At 55.8% G+C, this 26,456-nt stretch overlaps 1 long non-coding RNA gene across 1 annotated transcript; it reads right to left on the bottom strand.

Annotated features, from left to right (window-relative positions):
* Positions 1-1,816: 1,816 nt before the first annotated feature.
* Positions 1,817-22,601, bottom strand: LOC109275935 (uncharacterized). Its single transcript, XR_002084447.2, has 3 exons — positions 22,378-22,601; positions 10,024-10,146; positions 1,817-7,439 (listed from the first exon to the last, which is right to left on the bottom strand). It is a non-coding gene; the product is annotated as an uncharacterized LOC109275935 (long non-coding RNA).
* Positions 22,602-26,456: the final 3,855 nt, after the last annotated feature.

Raw genomic sequence — 26,456 nt, 5'->3', positions numbered from 1 at the left:
GGGAGATAGAGTCTTTAAAGAGGTAATTAAGGGGGCGCCTGGGTGGCTCAGCTCGGTCAGGCATCACACTCTTGATTTCAGCTCAGGTCGCGATTTCACGGTTCGTGGGGTCAAGCCCACATTGCTCTCTGCACTGACGACACGGAGCCTGCTTGGGATTCTCCCTCTCCCTCTCTGTCTGCCCCTCCCCTGCTCACGCTCTGTCTTTCTCTCTCAAAATAAATAGGTAAACATTAAAAATCATAAAGAGGTAATTAAGGTTACGTGAGGTCATTGGTTGGTCCCTGATCCAATATGACTGGCTTATAAGAAGAGGAAATTAGGACACAGACACACACAGAGTGAAGACATGGCCACCTACAAGCCGAGGAGAGAGGCCTCAGAAGAAACCAACCTCGCTGACGCCTTGATCTTCCGCTACCAGCCTCCGGAACTGCGAGAAGATAAAATTCTCTTGTCTTAGCTGCCCCAGTCTGATACTTTGCTGCGACAGCCCAAACACACAGAAACAGGCTGTCGGTTTCTTCCCCGCCTTCTCCTCCTCCCCCTCGCCCCATGTTCCCAAGAAAGAAACAGGGCACAAGTCGAGGGTCCAGCACTTTATTAGAATCACGGGGCACAGAACCGACCGCTTGGGTCTCACCGAAGGGTTGTCTTACCCCCTCCCCGGGGAAGCCCCGGGGAGACAGCCCTGCCTGGTAGGGCAGGCCAGTGGGAGGGAGGGGGCAAGGGCAGGTTAAAAGTATAAACACAGACATGGTGGGTTCCCAGCTCAGTGTCAGGTGGGTGATCTTGGGCGAGTCTCTTAACCTGTCTGAGCCTTGGCTTCCTGGCCTGTGACATGGAGTCAATGACAGAACCTTCCTCACTGGGTTGTTGGGAGACTGGGTGAGACAATGCCTGTGAAGGGTCTAACACGGTGCCTGGCAGATTGCAAACAGTCAATGAGTGGGAGCTGCTACGATTATTTATTAGGAGAGAGTCAGCGAGCTCCGTGCTCAGACGGCTCCAGTCTGTGAATGAGGGGGAGGGGATCTCATCCTTCCTAAATGTCTCGGATGTGGCCTGCCAGGAAGACATGCCAGGTCACAGGTGAGAGCCACCCGGTCCCTGGGAGTACAGGGATCAGACCCGCAGGTGAGGATTCTGGGGCCACGGCACCTACTGTCCCTACCAACTCCATTGAAAAGCGCTAGGAAGAATTTGCAGAAAGTTCTAGTGCAGCGCCTGGACTGCCTTGCGTCTCAGGCATTTGCTCACTGGCATTCCCTGCGTCTGTTCAGACAGAGCTTCTCTTTATTTTTATTTTTTTGTAGTTTTTGCTTTTGGCTAAGGACTCACCGTGGGCCACCGAACTTGGAATCAACTCTGGCTGTGCCTTTGGCTGCCTGGGTGAACTTGGGCTGCTCATTTCACCTGTCAGCCTCACCAACCAAAACTGAGAGCTTTGAGGACAAAGCCAGGTTACAGAAGTAAACTCTAAGTAGTGGAGGCTTCACAGGTAATGAGGTGATGGATGGGCTAATGCATTCACTGGTGCAAAGTGGTTGGGGCAAAATGAACATCAGGGTGTGTGTGTGTGTGTGTGTGTGTGTGTGTGTGTATTTGAGAGGGAGAGTCCCAGTGTTCCTGGAGTAAGTAGAGACAGGTATCACCACAAGAGGGCGCTCTGGGCCTTTTGTCTTCTGGGCTTTGATTGAAAAAAGTTTCATTTTTCTGTGGTTGCTTTCCAAATGGAACTAAGATTTATGGTTTTTAGTTTCTCTAACTGATTTAATAAACTGTTAAAATAAATTCACGTCCGTTCATTAGTTTATCCATTAGGTAGATGCCCTATCGTGGCCCCTGCCACAGGGCACCCTGGGAAGTGGGGTGAGGGGCAGGGGTGAGGACCGGGAGAAGCATGTACTTTACGGCGACCTGGTTCAAACACTCCTCATCCGAGTGCCGCGACAGATTTCCCAAGAGTACAGCGGTGGTGAAGTTCCCACATCCAGGCTCACAGGAATGTTACGAATCGGACAAAATGGAAAGAAAAAGCAGCTTAAAGGTCAAGAACACCGCGTGCAAGCCCTCTTACCTCCAGCGCACCGCCTTCTCCTGGAGCCTCATCCTGTGCTTGAGCTGAGGTCCCACGGGGACAGCTCTGGGTGGGAAGGAGGTGAGTCCAGTTGCTAAACCATGACCTCAAGAACAGTATTTCCAGGAATCCCCATCTTAGCATCTAAGGGATTCCTGGGAAAACTGGACCGTGAGGACAAGGTGAGAGAGGGGCCTTCAGCACCAAGGCCCCGCCACGTCCCTAAGGACCAGCGGGAGTCTTCCTCGGCTTCCGGCCCCATCTGCAGAAGCCAGTGTGGATGCCACGCATTGCAGGACTGGCTGATTGCTCCAGAAGGAGTGACTGGAACTTCGAGTGCCCTTGGAAAGTACCTTCCCTGCAGTCAAAGGCCGTGTTGTTGACCAGAAACCATCTGGCATCCCAGCCGTCCCCCTCCTCCCCACCCATGACTGACGGGAGGCTGTATGTATTCCCGAGTCTCCAGCCAGAGGGAGGGTTTGAGTCTAAACCCTGGGCAGATCCGGTTCTCAGTCTCCAGCAACTTCTTCCCCTGGTCGTCTCCAGCAAAACCACGTAACCTCAGCTTTCCTCAGCTGTAAAATGGGACAGGAGAGGACCTCCCGGATAACGTGAGACAGATACAGTTTGGGAGGAGGGGTGGAGTAAGGCAGTCCATAGGATTAGTGGAAACCGGCTAGGTCTGTCTTTGCTGAAAGTGACCCAGGATGTAAGGAGAAGACCAGGTTCATTTATCATGTCCTCCTCTTGCACCCCCACCCGCAGGTTCCAAAATCACACGCACTGGGTAAGAACACGACCCCGAAAGCGGACAGATTAGGCTACGACCTTGACTAACACGATCATTGTGTGGCCTTGGGGGAACGGCTTAACTGAGCCTCAGTTTTCTCATCTGTAAAAAGGGGTCGGTAACACTGGCCACCTTCCAAGCTTCTTGGGAGGTTCAATAAGATTGTGCTTAGCCCAGAGAGTCTCCTCTGCTGTTCCATGCTTGCCTGAAGCCTCTGAGACGGGTCGGACGTTGCCTGGAGCCAAGGTTAGGCACTCAAAGGATGAGGCGTCTGAGCCAAAGCTCGGGACTTTGGTCTTTCTGCAAGGGTTTTTAGGAATTGTCCGTCCAGTCCACACAGGATGAATGGGTTTCAGCTCTGCGTTATTGCCTGTAGCTATCCGGGACTTAGTGCTGGGAAGGATTTTGAAAGGTGCATCTGAACTCCTCAACAGACGATGCCCTGACTGATGAGCGGTGTGTGCCATGGGCTCAGAGACAGAAAGCAGAGGCGGGGTTGTCCGGATAACGGCCACCGCCCAATGCCCCAACATCTCACTTCCAGCTGGACAAACGGGGGCACCCGGAGGCGTCAGGACTCGCCCCGAATCATGAAGCAGGTAGTGGCCCGGGCAGGCCTGGGGTCCTGGAACTTCCTCAGCACAAGCAGCTGCCAGCATGGAGACTGGACACACTCCCAGCCTTCCTGGTGGCCCTGAGCACAGCGGCCACTCACGGCTTCTGGGCTGACAGCTGCAGAACAACTTCTCCCTTCCCGAGCTACAGTGCTTCATCTCAGACTCCCAACTGACCAGAGATGCAGCACTGCACCTCAGGCTGGGGGACAGGGTGCCGCTGCTGGGTGCCGGGGGCGCGTGGCGGCCACTCCACCCTAGGCGGGAGAGGGGGCGTGAGGGGGCCCGCGGCTTCCCCCGCCAGACGCTGCCATAAGTGCCCCCACTGAGCCTCCTGCCCCCGTCCCGTCCGAGCCCTCTGCGAGGGCGACCCGCCCTCGCCCTCCCTTTTCTTTAAAAAAATTTTTTTTAACATTTATTTACTTTTGAGAGACAGAGCACAAGTGGGGGAGGGGCAGAGAGAGAGAGAGAGAGAGAGAGAGAGAGACAGCATCCAAAGCAGGCTCCAGGCCCCGAGCCATCGGCACGGAGCCCGACTCAGGGCTCGAACTCACGGACCGCGAGATCATGACCCGAGCCGAAGTCGGACCCTCAACTGACTGAGCCACCAGGCGCCCCTCTTTTTCTTTCTTTTTTTTTTTAAACCAGCTTTGTCGAGATGTAATACACACGCTCCCGCCCCCCAATTTAAACGTACGAAGAAATGGTTTTTAATATGTTCACAAAGTTGTGCCACCACTGTCGCAATTAATTTTAGACCACGTCCTCACCCCCAAGAGAAACCTCTTCTCCGTTAGCCCCTCGCATCTCCCACCAGCCCTGCTCTGGGCAGGCCACTTCTGTCTTTGCAGAGCAGTCTGGACTCACCCGATACGGTGGCCCCATCCCCACCTTTACCCGCTGCTCATTCCAGCCAGACGGCACCTTCAGGGTACTTGTGTGGACTTCCTGCTCCGGCTCCTCCCGACTCCCCAGCCATCCTTCTCAGACATCCTTCCGGAATGCTCCTATCGCCTCCACGCTTACGAGCCTGAAAGCGCTCACCCTCCTTCCGGCTAAATTCCCAAACCCTCACCGAAGATCACGAGGACCTCTTCCTCTTCTCCGGTGCCCACCACGTCTGGACTCTTAGGGGGTGCTCCCCCTCACGCCCCCTGCTGACTCCTCTCCCAGTGCTCCGTGCCTACTCAAAAGGCTGCTTTTTCTGGGAAGCCCTCCTCCACCGCCTCAGACATCAGGACGCCCTGGTCAACGTCCTCACACATGCTGTGTCCACTTTCTAATCCTGTGTCACACGTGGTGTGCAATTCTCCTCCACTTGTGGGCTGTGTGGACCACCTGTGAGGGAAGGGACCCGGCTGGCTGGGCTCACCACTGAAGGTAGGTTCCCCCAGTGTAGACGCTCATTAAGCATTGGTTGAATGGCTGAATTGTTTTCCTCAATCTGTTTCTTTCCGGGGTCAGGCTGCAAATGGCATCTGGGCCTGACTGGGCTAGTATCCAGTTCCCTGGGGAGAGCGCCCAAATTTGTGGGTTTAGGGGTGTCCTTGGGCCTTGCTGCGGTCTTTGTACGTGATACTGGGCCCCAGGGAATGCCATTTGGTGGATGAATGAATGGCCACGGAGATAAATTGTTTTCCTCTTGAGAGCGGGCTTGGGTGGGAACCTCCGAGTGATCAGGCAGAGCTCCCTCAGTCCCTCCTGCCCCGCCAAGTTCTCGGGGAACTCCCAGAGGACCTTCCTGCGTTGCTGGATGTCTACTGTGGTGGCCTTGATATGTGGCGACATGTGGTGCATGACGTACACTTTCAGAGATATCTGAAGGCTTAAGAGGGGAGGCGGTGGGTATCCTCTCCTTAGAAGAGAGCAAAAAACCACACACTTCCTTAAAAAAAAGAAAAAAAAAAGGTATCTCCTGTGCCTCTATCAGAAATCTGAAATTTGGCCCGAATCAAAAGAGTGTCTCTCTCTGGTCTGCCATGTGGAGCAGCTCAGTCCCCAAGGCCTCCTGAGAGGGACAGCCCCATCCTGAGGTATTCCCAGCCAAAGAAATGCCTTTCTCTAATATGGAATTCTCCTGTAGGAACTCTTTCCAAACTGCATTTAGCTGGGGAATGATTCCAACAACCCACCTTCGGGGTCCTGGGCAGCCCACAGCCTGTCCATGCCACTCTCCCACCAGCCCTGCGAGAGAACGTGCTGGGCCTGACAGCTTGAAGCTTTCAGTAAGAAGCTGGGGGCCGGGGGCTGTCCCGACAAAGTGAACTTTCCAGGGCCCCGGGAACCAAGGTGATAAAGCCAGCCTCCCGCGTCCCTTGCTGCACAACTCTTTCTGAAGCCTTCAGCTGCCCACCTTTGGCGTCCCTGCGTCTTCCCCTCGGGTCTCAGGCTTCAGGCTCAGGCCCTTGCAAGCCACGGTACCAGGGGGACGGTAATCACACCGCCTGGGGCTCGCTCTGCTTTTTCTTACCTTTGTCTCCTCGTCAGGAGCAGTGTTAGAGTTTCTCATGAATGGTAGCGATTTGTACGTACCTATTGCCAGTGACTCGTGTTAAATGTAAAACTATTGTGACGGTTTGCAGATGTGGCAAAAATACGAAAGGGGGCGTCTGCGTGACTGCAGCTCGGGGAACTGCGCCCCGTGACGCTGGACCTTCAGGACAGCTGGTGAGGCCGGCAGGGGTGTGTTGTGACCTCCACGGGGGGGACCGGGACGGGGAGGAGATGGTTCTGTGGGCACAGCCTGGCTCGAACCAGGGGAGTCGCGGGCTGTTTCCGCACATCCCATTAGGCTCCGAATATTGTGGCCGAGAGAGCCCCCCTCCTGCGTATGGAAACAGGAAGTAGATGGGAGGCAGGCCCATGTTCCCGTGGGAGAAAGTGATGCAGGGACAGGGCTCCATGAGCAGCCTTTGGGGGAAGCTGTTTGCTTCTCCTCTGGCTATAGGCTGCGTACTTCTGTTCCTTGTAGCTAGGAAAATCACAGTGACGCCGACTGTAATAAGAGCAGTCATTTGTTGACTGTTTTAATTGTGCTAATCCCCTCGTATCCCCAAGGCTCTGTGAGAAGGGAATTTTCCAAGGCCACGGAGTTAGGAGCTGAGCTGGGTTCCTAACTCAGAACAGCCAACCCCGGCTCCCTCATCTTTAACCTCTATGCCGAATGTCTCCTCCCCTGGCCAATTTACCAATCCTTTGGGTTTGAGACAGGGTCTCACCATTTCACCTCACCATTCAGCAAGCCTAGGGTGACTTCTATGTGCCGAGGGGAGGTGGGACTGATGTCCTTGCCCTGGAGGAGTGCAGTCAGGCTGAAATGGAAGAAGGATGTCCCTGGCAAGGTGAATAGGGCACAGATCCAAGTGGCACCAGGGAGAGCCTAAGAAAGGACTGCCAAGGTCTTAGAGGACAAAGAGGTTCTCGCCCCAGGGGGAGAGCTGGGAGGACTTCCTGGAGGAGGAGGTGGTGGGCTGGGAGGAGGGGCAGAGATGCAGGAAGCGTGTCCTCTTGCCCAAGAACTCTTCCCTTGAGTCTTTCTTACTTGTCCAGCAGGCAGACAGTGCTGGCCCTGACCCCTGGTCTCCTTCAGATGAGAAGGAGGTCGACAGCCCTCCTATTCCACTTACCCCACCAGAGGCTCCTTCTTACTCTTGGTCCCCAGTCAGAAGACAGCGGGCCATTTGGGAGACCTGAGTTCTGTTCCAACCGGTGTGGTCACTTCTCCCACGTGCTTCCCCTCTCTGTGGCTCCCTTTCCCCTGTGTCCAAGGAGACACTTGAGCAGGTGGCCTTAGACTCATAGCGGGCGGATTCTTACCTGGTGCCGGCTGTTGGCAGTCTGCGGCTTTGCTCCCAGAAACGGGCCAATTTCCCCTCACTGCTCCCTACTGTCTTCAGGAAATGTCGCCAAGCCCAGCCCGGGGGAGCCTCTGTCTTCTTGGGAAGCTCCGGGGAGGCTGGGAAGGAGAAAATAAACAGTGGCTGTCTGGGTTTTCTCGCCAGGCCCAAGTGAGGAGGCCTCCCCAGCTCCTTCCCTTATATGGGCAGGCTGCTCTGGGCCAGAGCCGTCACTGTCACTGCACTCCCCCACCCTCCACCACCACTGAGGGCTGGGGGCCACTGCTGGGCACCTGGGCCTCTGGTGCTGCCGAGGCTGCGGCAGGGCTGAAGGTACGGGGTGGGTCCCAGGATATGTCTCCATAGTTGCCTCTATTGCTTAGCCGCCTGTCATGGCCTCTAGGCTACTTGGGGTGGAGCCTGTAGGGAGGATTTTTTTTTAATGTTTATTCATTTTTGAGAGAGAGCGTGAGCGGGGGAGGGGCAGAGAGAGAGGGAGTCACAGAATCCGAAGCAGGCTCCAGGCTCTGAGCTGTCAGCACAGGGCCTGAGGCAGGGCTCGAACTCACGAACTGTGACATCGTGACCTGAGCCAAAGTCAGAAGCTTAACCTAACCGACTGAGCCAGCCAGCCCCCTCCCCATGCCCCCACCTCCACCGTGGGGAGGATTTATACTGGGATGAGGGGTGGAGGAAGAGAGTTTCTACCTGGTCCCGACTTAATCCCCAACTCGTACTGTGACCTTGGCCAGGCCTTTTCCCTCTCCCACCTCTGTGTCTCCCTGTGTCAAATGAGGGTATGAAAAGTATTAACTAATCCTCACGGTGAGTCCCACGAAGGGGAGCTTCTGTACCTCCATTTCGCAGAAGGGAAAACAGGCTTGGCGAGGCCAGCTGGACTACAGCCCTCCAGCTAGAAAGGCAGGGTTTGAACTTGGGGCTGTCGGCCTTCAGGGTCTGTGTTTGGAATGGGCTGCTTGCTAAGGCTGCTCTTGCTGTAATATTCAGCCGCTTGCGTGTGCCATATAGAAAAGGCATCTATCTACGGGTGCCGCTCCCTCAGAAGACCGGGGGGCCCCAGTGCCCAGCGGCCAAGCCCAAAGGAGCCTGACCTGTTTAGCAATGGGCACACCAAGGTGTTCCTCGGTGTTCCCAGCACCCCGGGCTGGAGCAGACTCAGGGCTCACGAAAGGGGAGCTGTGGAATCCCTGAACAGCAGACGTCAGTAGTCACATCTGTGCTATGGGCACAATCTCTCAACTCCCAGGCCCACTCTGATGATGGAACAAAACGATGCATGAGAATGCACTGAGATGTCACCTTTATAATCGGCATTGTCTCTGTTCATAAGCTCCTTTTTCTGTCTCTCTTGTGTCTTGTCCCCAGGCCATCTTCTCCCAGGCTGACCAGTTCTCACCTGCCCAGCTGTGGGACTGACGAGGATGGTTCTGCTGGGAGCCGGGGCTCTGGGCCCTGGCAGCAGTGATCACGGGAGAGGCTTTGGGAAGGGAGGTGGAGGGGAGGAGGGGATGGGCTGCTGGGAACAGCTCAGAGACGAGCCTCGCACAAGCACTGACATCCTGTGTGCTCTTGGGCCAGCCCATCCGTCATCCCGGCATCCTCTCAGATCCCTGGCCCTCTTCCTGGGGGCCCAGGGGCAGGTCTCCAGGACGGAGGACAGACTGTCAGCGTGGCCGAGGGACAGCAGCTGGCCGCCCCGCAGGTCTGCTCAATGTCGGAGCTGGACAGTGCGGGGGGGGGGGGGGGGCAGGGGAGGAGGGGAGAGAGGTGTCTGCAGCCCTCCTAATCCAATTTGTTCAGGCCAGGGCTCTGATGCTCATTGGCTAGCGATCGAGGGCCCAGGGGTGTGCGCTGTGCGGGGGCCCACGTTTGCTCACACGTGTGGGGCATGTGCAGAGGTGAACAGGTATGCTGCGTTATATAAGCCAGTCCTGGGCCTCGTCACCTGTCCTGGAGTGTCAGCTCCCTGCCAGAGCCCTGCCTCCCCCTCTCCCGCCATCAGGTCTTTGTCCACTTTTTCCAACCCTCCTGAGACCGGGTGCCAGAACCCCGCTCTGAGAGTGAGCGCCTCGGCTTCTCTCTGCCTCCGTGTCTCTACCTGCCTTAGGGAGCTGATACCTCACCCCTGCCTGCTCTACCGGCAGGGAACGAAAACTGGCGAGTGTTGAAGAATGTGGTGGAAGGGACGAAAGCTATGACGGTTTCTTGGGCTTCGCCGTGTGCCCAGCAGCGGGCACACGCCTGACCTCACAGACCCTTTCGAGGCCCTGTGAGCTGGTTATCACCAGGCTCACCACGCCCAGGTCTGTCTGCTTCTAGAGCCCGACCCTGTGTACTCCTTCCCAGGGAATTCTGCTGTCCTCCCCCAAGGCTGTCGTTCTCCGTAGCACAGAGGCTTTCCTTGCTAGCTTGTAGGGAGCGTAGGGTGGGGTGGATTTCTAGCTCCGGCTTGGTTTTCCCTTCTCTGACTCCATTTCTTTTCTCCTACAGCCCACATGTAGCAGCTTTGATGGCCCGCACCCCCTCTGTCAGCAGGGCCTTCCTTCAACTCTTCCCAGTGCAAGGCCTGGTTTCCTGGTCATTCTGAGGGTCGGGATGGGGAGGTATCCTGGGGCGCAGGGCTGTTGCGGGAGCCCCCAGTGGCAGGGCTGGGGCTGTGGAAGGCGTGGGGGAGGCACTCACAGCTCTGTTTTCAGGGTCTCTGCCGCCTGGCCTCCTCTCTGGTCCTCAGGAGGCCCCCTCTGGGGTGCTTGCTCGTCCAATGTCAGCGTTGCAAGAGTGGCTCCCACCGGCCAGTGCCCTTGCCTGAAAGAAACAAAGATACAGCCTTTCAAAAGGATGCTGGGGAGCCCTGTGGCCAGAGCCCTGCTGTCCGTGGGTCCTGACTGGGCTTCTGGGCTCTGAGGGACTGAATATGGGCCTGGCCTCCTGCTGGGTCCCCAGAAGTCTGAGGCTGAGCCTGTTAGGATCTTCCACGCTCCAAAGAGCCTGCTCCTCAGTCCCTAGGCAGCCACTGTCCCTGCTTTACCTGCCCAGCTTTCCAAGGGAGTGTTCTGAGCGGCTCTAAGCTCCAAGAGCAGCAGGGGCCACGGTCCCTTCCCAGCACACTAAGGCCCCAACGCGAAACAATGGGTCTGGAAGAAAGTTTCCCAGAGGCCCCTCTGACCAATGGCTCCACCTCCGGCCTCAGACGTCAGAAAGGAGCCATTTAGGGGTAGGTCCAAACTTTGGGTTACCACAGTGGCCAAGGCCAAGGGGACAGCCCTGGGGCCGCCCGTGACTGCTTCGAGCCGCACAAGGCTTTCACCCTGCAAAGTGCTTCCTTCCATAACTGAAGGTACCACCTCCGCCAGGGGTAGGAGTAACTTCCCCGCTTAACCGAGGTTCTCAGTGGCTCTGCAGTGTGCCCAGCGTCATCCACTGGCAAGAATCAGAGGGAAGCTTGAACCCAGGGCGGCTCACGCTCCATCCAGCCTGAGCAGCGGCCTGCTGGATGACCCCGAAACAAAGCTCACGTCGTTATGGTCATTGCAAAAGCCGCTGTGCCCTCTGCTGGCTTTGTTCACTTCCAAGAAACACGAGGGCCTGGGAATGGGCCACATCTGGGACCCAGATGGCACCACAGTGGGAGAGGGCTGAGCTCGAAGCTCCTCGCAAGCACAGGAAACCGTGCCCACAGCCGGGTCCCCCTGGAGGGGCTTCCTTGCCCTCAGCTCCCCTTCCTTGCTCCCTCACGCATGTACACGTATTGCAGCCTGTGCCCTCCTTGGACTCCAGGGTCCTGGGATTTCCACCATACGTTTGCAAAGAACAGAGAACCCAGGCCCTGCAGCCAGGCAGGTCTGCACCGAACCTCCCCCTAGCTCTTTCTAGCTGTGTGACCAAGAGCTGGTGGCTTCACCTCTCTGAACTTGGTCCCCGACCTCAGGCTTGTTTGTGAAGGTCAGCTGAGGTCCGTGTCAAATGCAGGCCCAGTTGCTGGCATGTAGGGAGCCCACATACATGGCTGCATTTCCATTATGAGCCCGGGGCTGGACCCACAGTGAGGCATAGGCTTGGGAGGGAGGGAAGCAGGAAGGATGGGGGCAAAGGTCCAGAGAGGCATCCAGAGAAGATGTGGATGCTGGGGTGGGAGCCACTGCGTAGGGCCCCTTTCCATGTCCCCTCTGTGATGCGGCTTCTCCGGGCCTCTGTTTCCCAGGGCGCCCTCCCACCCCCTTGACACCCCAGCTGAGTTCACTAGCCTCACACGCTCCCTACTTCCTCCCCAGGGAAGGCTGCTGCTGGGGACTTTTGAGCAAGCCCTGGGAATGCAGTTTGAGGCTGAACTGAGAGTGATGGAGGAAGAGGGAGAGGAAGGGGGTTCCACCTGCCTGGCCCCTAATACCAAGCTTGGTGCTCAGGCCCCGGGAGTTTCGTCAGGCCTGTGTTCACTGGGGTGGAAACGGGGCTGTGGGCAAAGAAGCATTTGCAGAGTAAATGGAGGTGTGCGGACCCCGGCAAAGGTGCACATCTCCAGAAGCAGGGAGACTTTCCATTTTCGTTATGCCTCTTGTACTTCTCCCTAGCGTGCTGTCTGTTTAAAACCAACCAACCGCAATAAAGGGATTAGTTCTCCCTTCTGCCCTGTCCACTTTGCAAAGAAGTGGGGCCTCCAGGGTCCCGGTTTGCTGGCTCTGAGCGATGCTCTCTGGATACTACAAATGCTGGTTTCTTCTGGAGCGTGCTGGATGGGAAGAGCAGCCGGTTAGAATCCAGGTCACCTGTGGACACGCGGTGTGATTGCGGAAAGAGCCTTCCCCTCTCTGGGCTGCACTGTGATGTGGTGGGGAGGGGACTGGACTCCATGGTATCCCACTGGGGGGATGGCTTGACCCCAGCCCATCCCCTTGGTGTTAGTGTCAGTGTGCTGGAAGGTGGACGGTCTGCATGGATCTCCACGGAGCGAGAGAGAAGGGGCACCGAAGGTTGAGGCTGGAACTCCCCCGCTGGCTCTCACTTGCTTCCCCTGCTAGCCCACCCTATGCTCAGCCCGGAGCAGGCCACAGGGACCTGGGCCAGGTGGGTTTTCTGCAGCAGGACTCAAAGTCTCAGAACGTTAGTGCTGGAGGCAACCTCGTCTCGCGCCCATTGCTCGGATGAGGAAAACCGAGGTACGGAGAGGAGAAGCAACCCGCTCAAAGTGATGCAGTCCAAGGCCCAGCTGGGACTGGCTCTTTCGACTCACGGAGGGATCCTAATCTGTTAGATCTTAACAAAGAGGCCCTGGGAGGGAGGCGGGAGAGAGGGGGCCTTTAAGTTCCTTTGGCTTTGAAGATGGAATAATCATGACTTCCTTTTCTAAATATCTTTTGGCCCTTCCTAGAACCAGATGGCGGATGTTTGGAATTTATGTTGTAAATAGTGTTTAAGAAGGGGATGGGGGTGAAGATGTGTTACTTTCTCCTTCTTCCAAAAGCCGAATCTGAAGGAGGGGATGGGGGGGGAGGGGAGCTGTGTATGAGATGGGGGAGAAGAGAGAGGAGACGGGGAGGAAGAAGGAGGAGTCATTGACCGAAGGGCAAGAGGGAGAGAGGCAGGGCGAGGAAGAAAGTGAGTGAAGAGGGGGTGAGGGGTGAGAAGAGGGGCAGAGGGAGAGAAGGCGGGCGAGGGAGATGGGGAAGGGGCTCCCCGGGCTGCAGGCTCCGACAAGCTCCATCTCAAGTCCAGGAGCAAACCCTTGAGTTTTCTAAAAATAGCTCAGCCTTTCCCCCAGCGGGGCTGGCAGCAGGGACGGGGAGAGAGGCACGCTTGCCCTTTTATGGTAAGAAAAATTCAGATCCCCAGAGGGGGAGCTGGGCCAGGAGCCTGTAGTTCTGGATGAGGCCCAGCACTGGGGTCCAGGGTGGGACAGTCTGGGTGAGGTCTGTGACTTGGTGGGATGTCCTGGCCGGTTGGGGGGAGTGGGAGAGGGTAGCTCCATCGTCTGTGAAGAGAGAGCTGGGGTGGCCACACTGGAAAGCCCTGGGATCCTGGTGGAGCCCCAGTGATGGAGTGCAGGACCTTAGAGAAACATCTGGTCCACCCCATCTCCCTGTTTTTAGAAGAAACTGCATCCCAGAGAGGGAAAGAGACTGTGTGGACGTTTGAGGTGTCAAGGTAAATAGATCCCAGGCTCACGTGTGGATGGCTAACATGCCCATTACTCTAAAGGGCAGCGTGGTTAGTGGAGACAGCACTGGTCTGGGCATCGGGGGACCCGAGGGCCCACTTCCCATTTGCACATGGTTTGCTGTGTAACTTTGAGCAATATGCTGAACCTCTCTGGTCTCTGATTCCCCCACTGGGGTGATCTTCAGGGCCGTTCCAGCTTCTTGCCTCTCTGGGAATTCCGAGGCTGGACAGCAGAGCTTGGGCATAGAGGATGCTGCTCCCAGTAGAGGGGAATCTGCAGGTTGCTGTTTTCGTCCTGGCTGACTTCCTGTGCTCAGGCAAAAGCTTAGATGGATCGAGACAGGGAGAGAGGAGGGGAGACTGAGGCAGATCATGGGTGGAATCTCTGACTGTTTAAGCTGGTTGGGTCCAGCCCCGCTCTGAACACACTGAGGCCAGAAAAGACCTCATACTCATGGTCATGCTCAAGGTCATATGGAGGGTTGAGGCAGAGCCAAGAATAGAACCAAGGGCTTCCCCTCCCAGCCTTGGGCTCTTTCCTCTGCAGGAGGCCTCCCGTCTGCAGCAGCTGACAATGTGAGGGACCATCTCTGGGCAGGAAAAGAGTGTTCCTGAGCAGAGCAGTTAGAACTCAAGATACACCGTCATCTTTTGACTACTTCTTGGGGATAGTTATGTCCTGGGGGGGCACCTGCCTCTCTTCTGTCCCCTTCCCTTGGCTTTGAGGACCATATCGTAGCTTCCATCTCTGGATACAGGCAGGGAAGAGGCAAAGAAGGATGCACCGGGCTAGGCGGCCACCCTGGCAGTGTGATCTTGGGCAAGTCCCTCCCCCACCCTACCCCGCTGTTGGCCTCAAGGTTCCACATCTATAACACGCTCTTGTTAGGTCCCTTTTTGCTCTAACAGGATAATGACACTATGAGTTTAAAATTCAACACCAGGAATGATGACTAAGCATCTGCTAGGATCGCCAGGGTGAGCGAGAGGGATTCAGTACTACTCTGTAGCTTTATAATCCATTGAGGTGGGGACCCAGTGCCCAAGGTTCCTGGGAACCCCAATCCTGAACCCGAGCTGATTATCTGACCCCAGCCTGAACCCAGAACTCACGGAGCTCTGGTGTCACTGCCGAGGCCTGGCTGTCCCCATGGCTCTGCCCTGGCCTCTACTCTTTCCCACACAGCTGCCCTGTGTGGTTCCCCTTCCTATCTGCCCACGGCCCATCTCTGCACACCCAGACTTTCTGTGACTCAGCCCAAAGAGGCTTGCTTTCCTCTTACAGCCTCCTGTGACACCCCCACCCACTGCTAAGGGAAAAGAGGGACAGGAAAGAAATAGGGACAAAAATAAAGCGTCTTGTTCTAAATTGGAAGCTTCCCTGTGACCCTCCTGGAATTTCCATGTAGACTCTCGGGGGCGTGTGAACAGAGCTCCCAGGGACCCGGGCCCCCTCTGCCTCATTCTTGCTGGGGTGGAAGGCCATCGGCTGAATGCTCCCTGGAGACCCAGTCTTACAAGCAGGCTCCAGGTCTCCCTGGTCAGGCCTGGTGGGTTCCCTGGGAAGGACGAAAAGCAGCAGTGGGGTGAAAGGAAGTGGAGGGGAGGAGGGTCCCCAGAGGGCCCTTGTGAAGTCAGGGCAGAACTGATGTCATGCCTAGCTGGGAATCTGACATCCAGGCAGCAGGGGAGTTCAGTCCCAAGGCAGCCAGGGCTGTGATGTGAAGTTCCAGGCTGGTGGTGGGAAAGGCCACGAGGCTCAAACTCTTCTAACTTGATTTCTCTCCACAGTGTCCGTGCTAAGCTTGCATACCTCTGGGGATGGGGAGCTCAATCACCTCATCTCACTTTGGACAGACTCTTGGAGACTCCTTCCTAATATTCCCACTGACACCTGCCCCTCTGGGACTGCATGTCCTGTCCTTTAAGGTTACAAAGAACAAGTGTCTGTTCCCTAGAAAGCTCTTTGGAGGTTTAAACATGGCGACTACAGCTCTCGGGCTCCCTACCCTTCCTAATCCCACCCAAGGTCTCCTATCCCATTATTTGATATCTTAGAGTCACTAATGCCGAATTCCCAGGGCTCTCCCCTGCGCTGGGGCTCTTGGCCTGACGGTGTTGGGGAAAGGATACAAGCAGGCTAAATAAAGAAAGGGACTCCCTCCCGAGACAGATACCAAGAAGGGCATCTACCACTTAATGGCATTTTGGTTGCAGGCTATTAAGGCCGCTTCGCCATCCAACCTTCCCCACTTTGCCAGCCTCAGATCTCACCCGGCTTTAGACCTGCCCTCCGTTCCGGTCAAATGCGCTTGTTTGCTGTTCTGAAAATGCCCTCCTAGTCCCGCCTCCATACCTTCGCACACAGAACTCTCGACCTGGAAAGCCTTCCCTTCTCTTCGCTGTCTATCCAGAGCATGCCATGCTGCTCTGACCACCCCTACTCCAGGTTCTTCCTCCCTGACAGTCCAGGCAGCCACCATCACACATGGGATGACCCAAGCGATCTCCCTTCCAGCCCAAATCATGGAGCATCACAGCCTAAAGGGCCCGGAGGGACAATGGAACTTAACCCAGTGTGTTAGCTGCAGAGCTGGGGTCCGAGTCCTAGCCTGATTCTTTCCCTTTATCGCCATCTTGCCCCAGCTTATCTCAGCCGACAGCCCTGGACTCAATGGGGTTGTCAGGTCACATGCCTGAGGTCTGGCAGGCTCCGGGGAGACAGGCCAGTGGCCTCTGAGCCTGGCAGACCAGCCAGGGGTGGTGCCCTGGCTGTTACAGATGCCATCCTGAGGCGGCAGCCTCCCTCTGGACCCTTCAGCCCCATCCTTGTTTGCCGAATGAAGAAGAGGAGGAGGAAGAAGAGGAGGAGGAGGAGGAGAGGAGGGGGGAGGAGAAGGAGGAAGAGAAGGAGGAGGAGAGGGAGGAGGAGGAGGAGGAAGATGGTATGGGGTGGAAGCTAGTGGCAGCTGAGCAGTGTCCCTGTTAAGGTCACTGGGGCCAGTGTGTTTCCCAGTTCGGGGCTTCTCCTTCTCCCTGGAAGCATGGCTTGGGGCAGAGGAGGGCCATTCAGGAAGGGACCTAGGCTTGTGGCCCATACGGGTGCTCAGGGAGGGCTGAGGTGAGGCTGCTTCTTCCAGCCTTGGTCTGGCTCACTGCCCCCTCCTCAAATCTCTGCTGGGTGGTGCTGGGTGAGGGGCACCCAGGACTGATGGGCCCCCCAAGGGTACTCAGTCCACACTACAGGGTGCTCATTGGCCGGAAGGATGGTTTGGCCAAGGTTTGCATTTTTGCCCTTGAGCAAGTGTGTGGATGGAGAGGGGGGGAGGACGGGGGTGGGGTAGGGGGAGCTCCATCTATCCCCTCACCATAACAATACTTAATCTAGAAGGAGGCACCAGGCTTCAAACGGTCCCCTTTCCAAATGCCTAGTCGGTCCCATTGGGCAGGCCAACTCTCGCTCACTGACTCAGTGGGGCGGCACTGGAGCTACGGGCACGGGGTCCTGGAGCCAGCCAGACCTGGGTCTGAGCTCCAGCTTGGCCTCTTACGAGCTGTGTGACTTCAGGCAAATGACTACCTCTCTCTGAGCCTCTGGGACCCCAGGGCCGGGCGCCTGGGAAGACTCGGCAAGCGGCATTTGCTGTTTTTGCAAGAACAAGGGCAGTTTATCCCCCCGAGGGAAGGAAGAGTTGAGCCCACTACGGCGCCTCCTTCCCTCCCAAAGAAGCTGCCTTGAGTACAACGGTTCCAGTTACCCGCGCTCAATGGCGGTCCGTGCAGAAGCAGGTGACCCGCCTTCCGAAGTCGCCTCAGAAGGTCAGCCTCACGCTGTGTCACAGCGCCTGTGTCATCAGGTAGGCACTTTCCCCTCTCACATCATCACAAAGAGAGTGAGTGCAGTACGATAAGATATTTTGAGAGAGACGCCACCCTCACAGAGGTTTTACTACGATACGTTGTTGTAATTGGTCTGTGTTATTAGTTATTGTTAACGTCTTACTGTGGTTAACTTCTAAGGTAAACTTTGTCACTGGTAGGTGTGCATAGGAGAAACACAATATGTACAGGGTTCAGCGCCCCTGCGGTTTCAGGCATGCCCTGGGGGTCCTGGAGCCGACCCTTTGTGGACGAGCTGGACGGCTGCTAGCACATTTTAGCAGTTATTTGTTACTGGCCACTTGCTCTGCGCCCGGTCACTGATCTGAGGGCCTCATGCGTTTGAACTCGTTTAATCCAGGCAACTCAGTAACCTGAGGAGACAGGAATTCTTATCACGCCCCCTGTCACACAGATGCTACGAGAAAGATCTGGAATTCAAACCCAGGCAGCCTGACTGCCATTCGGCACCTTTAATCACCAGCCTCTTGCATCTTTCTTTTTTTTAATGTTTATTTTGAGAGAGAGAGAGAGAGAGAGAGAGAGACAGAGTGTGAGCGGGGGAGGGGCAGAGAGAGAGAGGGAGACACAGAATCCAAAACAGGCTCCAGGCTCTGCGTTGTCAGCACAGAGCCCGACGCGGGGCTCGAACTCATGAACTGTGAGATCACAACCTGAGCCGAAGTTGGAGGCTTAACTGACTGTGCCACCCAGGTGCCCCCCACCAGCCTCTTGTATTTTAGCCCTGTTCTGGCAGCCGTCTGACCCCCCCCCCCCCCCGCCCAATCCCAGTCCTCTCTTCACCTGGGCAAAGAGTATCACCCCACCTCTGAAAGCCCCCTCGCTCAGGAGTTGGCCTCGGTTTCCTCATCTGGACAAAAGGGGCCCGGATGAGTTGGTCTCCACAGGCCATGGGAATAGGTGATTCATGCTGTGCGCTAAGGCGGGTTTTGAATTGGAGAAAAGGTTTCTGGTGGAGAAGCATGGCTGCCAATAAGTCGCTTTTGCAAGCGGGGAGGGGGCCGCCTCTGTGGCCCTCGTATGTGTGGTGACGTCCCGCGGGGCCTGTCTAGACAGGCTGTCCGGAGATGGCAGCCCCCGTAGGCTCTTTCCCCCAAATTCCTGCAGATGATCGGGCAGGCGGCCTCTGGTTGGAGCATAGCCGCCTCACACCGCTGGGCCGGGGGAAGGCCGTGTGAGCAGTGCTCATCCTGCCCCAGGGCCTCCAGGGTGCTCTGCGGCTTGGCGCATGGAAGGCGGCCTTCTAGACACCCATGTGGACAGCGGCGAGCAGAGTTTTGTTTCTCTCCTTTCATCCTTTTTTTTTTTTTTTTTTTTTTTGTTTAAATTTTTTTTTCAACGTTTTTTATTTATTTTTGGGACAGAGAGAGACAGAGCATGAACGGGGGAGGGGCAGAGAGAGAGGGAGACACAGAATCGGAAACAGGCTCCAGGCTCCGAGCCATCAGCCCAGAGCCTGACGCGGGGCTCGAACTCACGGACCGCGAGATCGTGACCTGGCTGAAGTCGGACGCTTAACCGACTGCGCCACCCAGGCGCCCCTTTTTTTTTAAAGTAAACTCTAGGGGGCGCCTGGTGGCTCAGTCAGTCAAGCCTCCCCTCTTGATTTCAGCTCAGGTCATGATCCTGTGATTGTGAGATCGAGCCCTGTGTCGGGCTTCGCGCTGCCCTTCCCCTGCTCACGCTCTCCCTCTTCCCCCCCCCCCCCCCCAAAAAAAAGAAAGAAAGAAAAAGAAATCTGACCATTTTAAGTGTTGTGAAGGCAGGGGATGCTTGTATGCAACTGGTAGGAGTGCAACTTGATTCAGCCACTTTGGAGGACAAGCCAGTGCTCTCCTATAAAGTTGACCAGGCATGTAGGCCAGACCCCAGCAATCTCTCTCTCAAGGTATAAATTCCAGAGAAACTCCGGCTCACAGGCACCAGGAGACGTGGACAAAAGTAGTCATAATAGCAACCATCAGAAAAAGCCTTCATCACAGTTTTTTGCACGACCCCACGGCCCTGTGCCCTGGGGACTATTCACTTGGAAGACAGTGGTTGAGGCAGGACCCAGGCATAGCCCAGCGGTGAGGACCTCGGAGACCATCTCCCTAGCTCCTCAGGGCTCGCACGGGGAATCAGATACAGCCCCCGAGGGTTCGCGGTGACACTGGGCCTGGAACTTTCTATTCCCCAGAGCTATGTGTGTCAGCTCTTTCCCACAACTGGCCACTCTGGGAGAGGGCTGATTTTGCCCAGAGAGCTGCAGTGTGGCTCTTAGCGAGTCGGGACAAAGTCCTTTCTATCCTGGGGCAGCCGTGGGGCTGAGGAAAAAACAGTGGCTTTGAAACTAACTAGAACACTTGGCTTCAAGTTCTGGCGAGATCACCGTCTTAGCCAATCTCCTCTCTGAAATGGGATCCCTCCTCACTGCTTCGAGGTGTTGTGGTGGGCAAGCCAAGAGCGTGTATTTTGGAGCTGCAGACTAGGTTCAAATCCCCTCTGCCACTTTCTTAGTTGTGTGACCTTGGGTGAGCTCCAGTGGTTTCCTACTCTATAAATTAGGGATAATGAAATGATGCTGATTCCTGCCTCTGGGTAATCCTGGGAGGATTAAATGATACTACAAGTGATTCAGCCTGGCACCTGGCCTCCCAGGAAATCCTCCATGTATATTCACGAGGTCACCCCCGCATTGGAGGGTCAGCAGGGAGTTCTGGGGTGGAGTGGCTGAGGGGCAGGGCAGGGGGTGGGAGACCCCAGGGGGAGAGAGCAGCTGGGGCAGCTGGCACAATACATGTCCAGCCTTAACAATTCGCGAGCTGGGTGACCTTAGCAAGTCACTTAGCCTCCATGACTCAGTTTCTTCATTTGTCCAATGGGGATCATAATTGCGCCTACCTCACAGGGTTGTTGTGATGATTTAGTGAATCGTTTCATGTAAAGACCTGAGGTAATGGCTGGACCATGGCAATCGCAATATAATTCTCGTATCTGCACCACCACCATGGAGTCCGGGATTCGGGAGGCCGGCTGCTTCTGTTCTAGCCCTGTCATCGGCTCTCTGCATGACCTAGAGCAGTGCTCTCTTATTGGATCCAGTTCCCTCAGCTGTGTTTGTGAGGGTCCTGGCTGCTTGGCCTCACAGCATTCTTAAAACTCTACATGTGCAGGGGCCCCTGGGTGGCTCAGTTGGTAAGCGTCCGACTTCGGCCCAGGTCATGATCTCGCGGTCCGTGAGTTCGAGCCCCGTGTCGGGCTCTGTGCGGACAGCTCAGAGAGCCTGGAGCCTGTTTCGAATTCTGTGTCTCCCTCTCTCTATGACCCTCCTTCGTTCATGCTCTCTGTCTCAAAAATAAATAAATGTTTAAAAAAAAAAAAAAACCCACAAAACTCTACATGTGTGGGAACTCCCCCCAGGAGCTTGAAACACAGATTCCTGGGGCCCCACCGATGGCTTAACCTCTGGCCTTTGAGCTCATACCTGCTGTACCTTCTCTCTTCAGCAACTCTGAGCGCTCCCTGTCTGAGTTTCATTCCCACTTTTCTCTAAACAGAGCTAAGGTCATCTTGCCCCTCGAGAGGAGTAGGGTCCGGTGGTAACATGACACCAGCCCCATTTACCCTGCTCTTGGGTGCCTGTGTCCCTCTCTCTTCATGACAACCAAGTGACGTCAGAACCATACTCATTTTATAGAGGAAGAAGCTGAGGCTTGGGGATAGCAAGTGACTCGCCCAAGGTCACGCATCTGGGAAGTAAAAGAGCCAGGATTGGACCCAGGCAGTTGGATTCCAGAGTCTCCTTTAGGACCATTATGGTCTCAGGTCTTATGTGACCAGAGTGGGGCAAGCGAAGGTGGTGGGCGGGCTGGTGTTGGAGGGTTGTGTCCACTCTGGGCCCCAGATGTGGTCAGAGCATATTCAGAAGAGCGATACTGCCTGCACACCTTCTGGTGCCGATCCCAGGCCTCTGCCCCTGCACAGCCCTGCCTCGCTTGTCTGCTGCCTTCCTCTGAGGCCCCCACCACACCGCGTCACCCCTCCTGAAACCCTCTGCTGTGTGTTCGGTCCTCATGGCACCCCAAGGCCCTGTACCCCCTGGTCCAGAGATCAGCCCCTTTCCCACCAGAGGCTGCAACAGGGCCAGGCTCATCCTGAGGCCTCGGGGCTGTGGGCTGGCCCTCCCCTGGCCAAACCTACAGTCAGAGACCCTTCGGCTCTTTTCCGCCACTTGAGGCTCAACCTCTGAACGCTCCCATGGGCTTCAGGCATCTGCGTGGACTCTCGGCTCCGGGACTCGGGTGGGGGGCGGGGGACTTCCGGCACTGGCTGCCCTTTAGGCTGCAGTAGGGCTCCAGAAGCCACATCCTGCACGGAGACCTTGTTGTCCCACGGTTTCGTGGTACGGATGGGAAACTGCAGCCCAGAGAGGGTAGGGTGCCTGCCCAGGGCCACAGGGCCAGGCAGTGAGAGGCAGAGCTGGGGCTGGAGCCCACGTCCCCAGCCCCCAGCCAGCACCCTGGCCTTCCCCGCCCCTCTGCCGGTCTGCTGGAGCCTGCACTGACATAGCTTCGCCTCGGCTTTGCTTCTTGAAACCATTATTTGAAAACAGCTTTCCTTGCCAGGAGCCCCAGGCTTTTGGAGCTGTGAAATCAAACCTCCCAGAGCAAGGAAGAAGCAGTGTCTCCAGAGAAGCCGGGGAGATGGGCCCAGGGCCGGCAGGACACGAACGCCGACCGCTCCCTCTGCTCCCACCCCCCACTTAACCACAGCCACAGAGCCCTCCGGGCCAACTGGACCACAGACCCCGCCCATCCGGTCAGGGCAGGGTGGGCACTTAGAGATCATCCAGTCCAGCCCCTGGACAGATGGGGAAACTGAGGCCCGGAAAGGTGGAAGCGCAGAGCAGGTTAGCGAGAGAGCAAGGACCAGACCCCTGGATACAGCATGCCCCCTGCGGCGGATGCCACAGATGCCCCCATGTCTGCCACTGGTTCTTACCTCTCCTGGGGTCTGGTCCAGGTGTGGCTCCTTGCGGCCCGGACACGGGGGGCAGCCCATTTAGGGGACGGTTGGGGGCGTCACTGCTTCTCAACTAACTTGACCAGGCCTCTGGCACCCCTTACCGCCACGGGGCATTTTTAAACGGCTGGCACTGGGCCCCCCTCCCCTTAGCCCCTTGCCCGCTGCTCCTTGGCCACAGAGGGGCCCTCTGCCTTTTACCTTATATGAGCTGAAGAGGCGAGCCTGGTGTTGGGGTGAGGCGGGTGCTGAGTCCTCCCGGGGCCCCCCATTGGCCCGGGCGCCTGCCACGTGACCGCCTCGCCTTGACCTGCCCCCGGTGCCGAATGTTGCTTTTACCCCCTAAGGAAGGAGTGGTTGACAATTTTCATATTTCTTCTAAATTTGGAGATTTCAGACAATGCTGGGAGGCTTGGCTCCAGCTGCCAGAGCCCATGTGGAAGTCATTAAGCCAGAGAAGGGGGGGGGGGGCGCGGGAGAGAGGGAGGCAGGGAGAGGAGGAGGAGGAGGAGGAAGGGGGACGGAGTTCTGAGACTTGCCAGTTGTCAGCCTGGGAACACGAGCAAACTCCCTGGGAGCTTGCTGTGTGTGAGAATTTCCTTCCTCTTTCCCCACTCCAGTGCCCCAGGACTGGAGAGGGAGTTCTGAGATTTTTCTGGGAACCCCCGGTGGGGAAGACACCAGTCCCGGTTCCTGAGGTCCAGGGTCTGGTAGGAATGGCAGGGGACAGGGGGCCAAGAGGAAGTAAATTCCCTCTCCAGAAAGCCGGGGCCCTGATAGGCCAACCCCATGGTTGTGCAAAGGAGGTCCCGGGCCCCAGAGGGGAAGGGCCTGTCCTGTCACACAGGAGGCAGTGATGGTGTAGAGCTTGAATCCAGGGTTTCCCTGCTGGGATGCTCTCTCCCCACTGTCCTAGTGGTCACAAATGCCCTTCTCTCACCAGTATGCTCCTTCTTTCTCATTAGGCTTCCTATAGAGTCCTTAACATTTTTCATGCCTCAGGGCCTTTGCACTTATAGCTCTCTGCCAGAAGGACCCTCTCCCTAGAATTTCGCACAGCCGGCTCCTTCCCCAGCAGCTGGTCTCAGCTTAAAAGTTACCTCTGGGGGAGGCTTTGCCTGGCCGCTGTACTACTCTCTACTACTCCCCTTGCTCCTCTGTGAAATGGGATAATAAAGCCTGCCTTGCAGTGCTGCCACGAGGGCCGCGTGGCACCTGCAGTCTTGGGGGACGGGTCAGGCAGAGACTCTGGAATCAGACTCAGACTACGCCCAGCACCACCTCTGCTGTTTCCCAAGGGGGCTGTGGGAGGGAGCTTGGGGAAGTAATTTAGCATCTACGAACTTCACTTTCCTCCTCTGTGGAATGGGGCAAGAAACAGTACTTGATGAAGTGCCAGCGTATGAGTAAGTGCTCCGCAAACGGGAGATCGTAATAAGGGTTATGATGCCAGACCCGAGGCATGGCAGATGCGCCGTCCCATTTAGGTCATTCCCTTCCGTCCTGGACCAAGAGCATGGGTTCCATTCATAAGCCCATCCCTGGATAGGGAAGGTCATGGTCGGGGAAGGCTTGCAACCCTCTCTCCCCGCCCTGCTCGGTCTCCCAGTTTCTCCCTCCAGAGCACCACCAACAGATGGCTGGGTACAGAGAAAACCAGCTGATAGAGCTATCAAAGTGATGGGAAATCCACTTTGGAGATTGTGAAACATACCTTATGCTTCTGTTACTCCTGTGTAACCAGCAAGGATTTTTCATCAAGGCAGAAAAGAAAAACAGAGAAAAACTATCAATGTATGTTGTAGAGACATCCACCAGTTCCATGGCCGAGAATTCTGTGCCCGGCTGAGCAGTGAGTTGGCTACCCCTGTCATCAGAAAGACCATCACCGGAGGTCAGGACAAGGACTTGAGCGACCCGGAGACAGATCCTAGGACAAGAGGTGTCCCAGCACCAAAATATCTTAAAAGGCTCACTAAATGGCAGCCATGTGTGATTCAGTCTCTATAAATCTGTCTCAAGCATTTTGAAGCCCGTTTTTATTTCCTCCCATACCCTCTCTTGGGAGTTATGGGTGCTTTATGTGTGTTAAACACTCTGGGAAGTGGCTTTTTTTTTTTTTTCCCAGACGGTGGCAAAAACAGCCTTGAGAACCCCTGCACTCCCAGAGGAAACAGGTCAATAAGGCCCCGGCTTAGTGTGTGTGAGTAAAGTGTCCTGGGAGGTGAAGGAGGCTTCTTGTTAAGGGGGGGGGGGGGGTATGAGAGTGGGCTGGGTGAGTTCTGTGTCCCCAGAGCGTGTGTGCAATTAGGGGTAAGGGGAATCCCAACCAGGAGGGTGAACGGCTTAGAGAACAGGAGACTCATGGCACCTGGAAGATGTCTTATAGCTTCTGGTGATCAAGGAAGAGAGTGAAGGGGTATAATTGGAACCTTCAGGAAGATAGGGTTTAGATCTACATAAGAAGGACTTTTTAAGTTGGTGGAGACTACCCAAGGATGAAATGGGCAAATGAGCTCTCTTGGTAAAGTGATGAGTTCTCTGTCACTAGAGGAATGCAAACAGAGGCTGGGTGGCAATTTAGCAAGTCCCTTCCAGCCCAGGGATCCTATGCATTTTATCTCACACTTCCCCCAACCTTCCCCTAACCCCCAGCTCTGACTTCGTACTGATCTGACTCGATGAGAGGTGATGGGTTGGGAGATAATTATGGACTGAAAAGGGCCATCACCCCTGAGTTAAAAACCAAGCTTCCTATGTTTTCTTTGGTAGGGATAAGACTTTCGGTTCATTGACTGACTTTGATCCTGAGGAGGAAGTCATGGTGAAGAAATGGTTAGAACTGTAATCAAGCCGATTTCTGAAAAACATCATTTCACACACAGCTGTCCCCAGTGTATTATGACACCCATTTGGATGGCAATAATAATAATAATAATAATAATAATAATATAATACACCCTCGATACTTAGATACTTGTACACTGATGTTCACAGCAGGGTTATTCACAATAGTCAAAATGCGAAAACAACCCAAGGGTCCCTCAGTGGATGAATGGATAAACAAAATGTGGCCTACACGCACCCCGCAATACCATTCAGCCGTGAAAAAGAGCAGAATTCTCTTCCACCGGCAACATGGGCGAACCTCGAACACATTATCCTAAGTGAAGTAAGTCAGACACAAAGGACACATGCTGTGTGATTCCACTTCTGTGAGATTCCTAGACTAGACAAATTCATGGAGACAGAAAGTACGATGGGGGTTGCCAGGAACGGGGGGTGGGGGGAGGAGAATGCGGAGTTAATGTTTAATGGGTCTAGAGTCCCTGCTTGGGATGATGAAAAAAGTTCTGGAAGTGGATCGTGGTGACAGTTGCACAACACTGCGAACGTACTTATGTACTTACAAATGGCGAAAATGGTCGATTTTATGGAACGCGTGTTTTACCATGATCGACTAGATGATGTATCCGTTGGGGTGGAGAGTGCGGATGTAGCCCAGTGCCCTGCTGGGGGCTGAGTTTGTGTTTTGTCTGTCCCTGAGGCTACTGCATAGACAGGCCAGGACAGAAGGTCACTGGGAAGTGACTGGCAGGCGTGTCTCTGGGAAAGGAAGGAGGATAAGCTTCCCAGCTTCATCGCGAGAAGGAAATAACCCACTTCTTGTGTGGATCACCTGGGGTAACGGCGGTGTAGCACGGTCCTCCCAGACCTCCGTGACCCCCCCTGACCCCCAGGACGTGGGACAGGCTTGCACTGAGGGGCCCTTGGGGCTCTTTCCTGGGCTGGGGAGAATATGAGCTTCTACCTCTGTGGCCGCTTTGGAAAGTATGGACTTGCTCCACAATTTGGGATCTGACTCACCGAGACCAGCTTCCGCTGGACGTTCGTGTCTTTCTACCCCAGGCTGTGCACCTGCTGTAGCACTGCATGGGACTGCACGCTGCCCCCTCCCGAGACACCTGTAACGACCGGGGGTCCCCTGGATACATGTGAGGACGGTGGCGAGAGCCTCAGAGAGAGCGGCTCCGGGGCCCGTCTCTCTTCCTGCTGTT

Source organism: Panthera pardus, unplaced genomic scaffold (assembly GCF_024362965.1).
Source record: "Panthera pardus isolate Hobbes unplaced genomic scaffold, ASM2436296v1 HiC_scaffold_2, whole genome shotgun sequence".
In the NCBI taxonomy this organism is placed as follows: Eukaryota; Metazoa; Chordata; class Mammalia; order Carnivora; family Felidae; genus Panthera; species Panthera pardus.
Note: the sequence above shows the minus strand (reverse complement) of the source record. Positions and strands in the feature narration are given on the sequence as shown.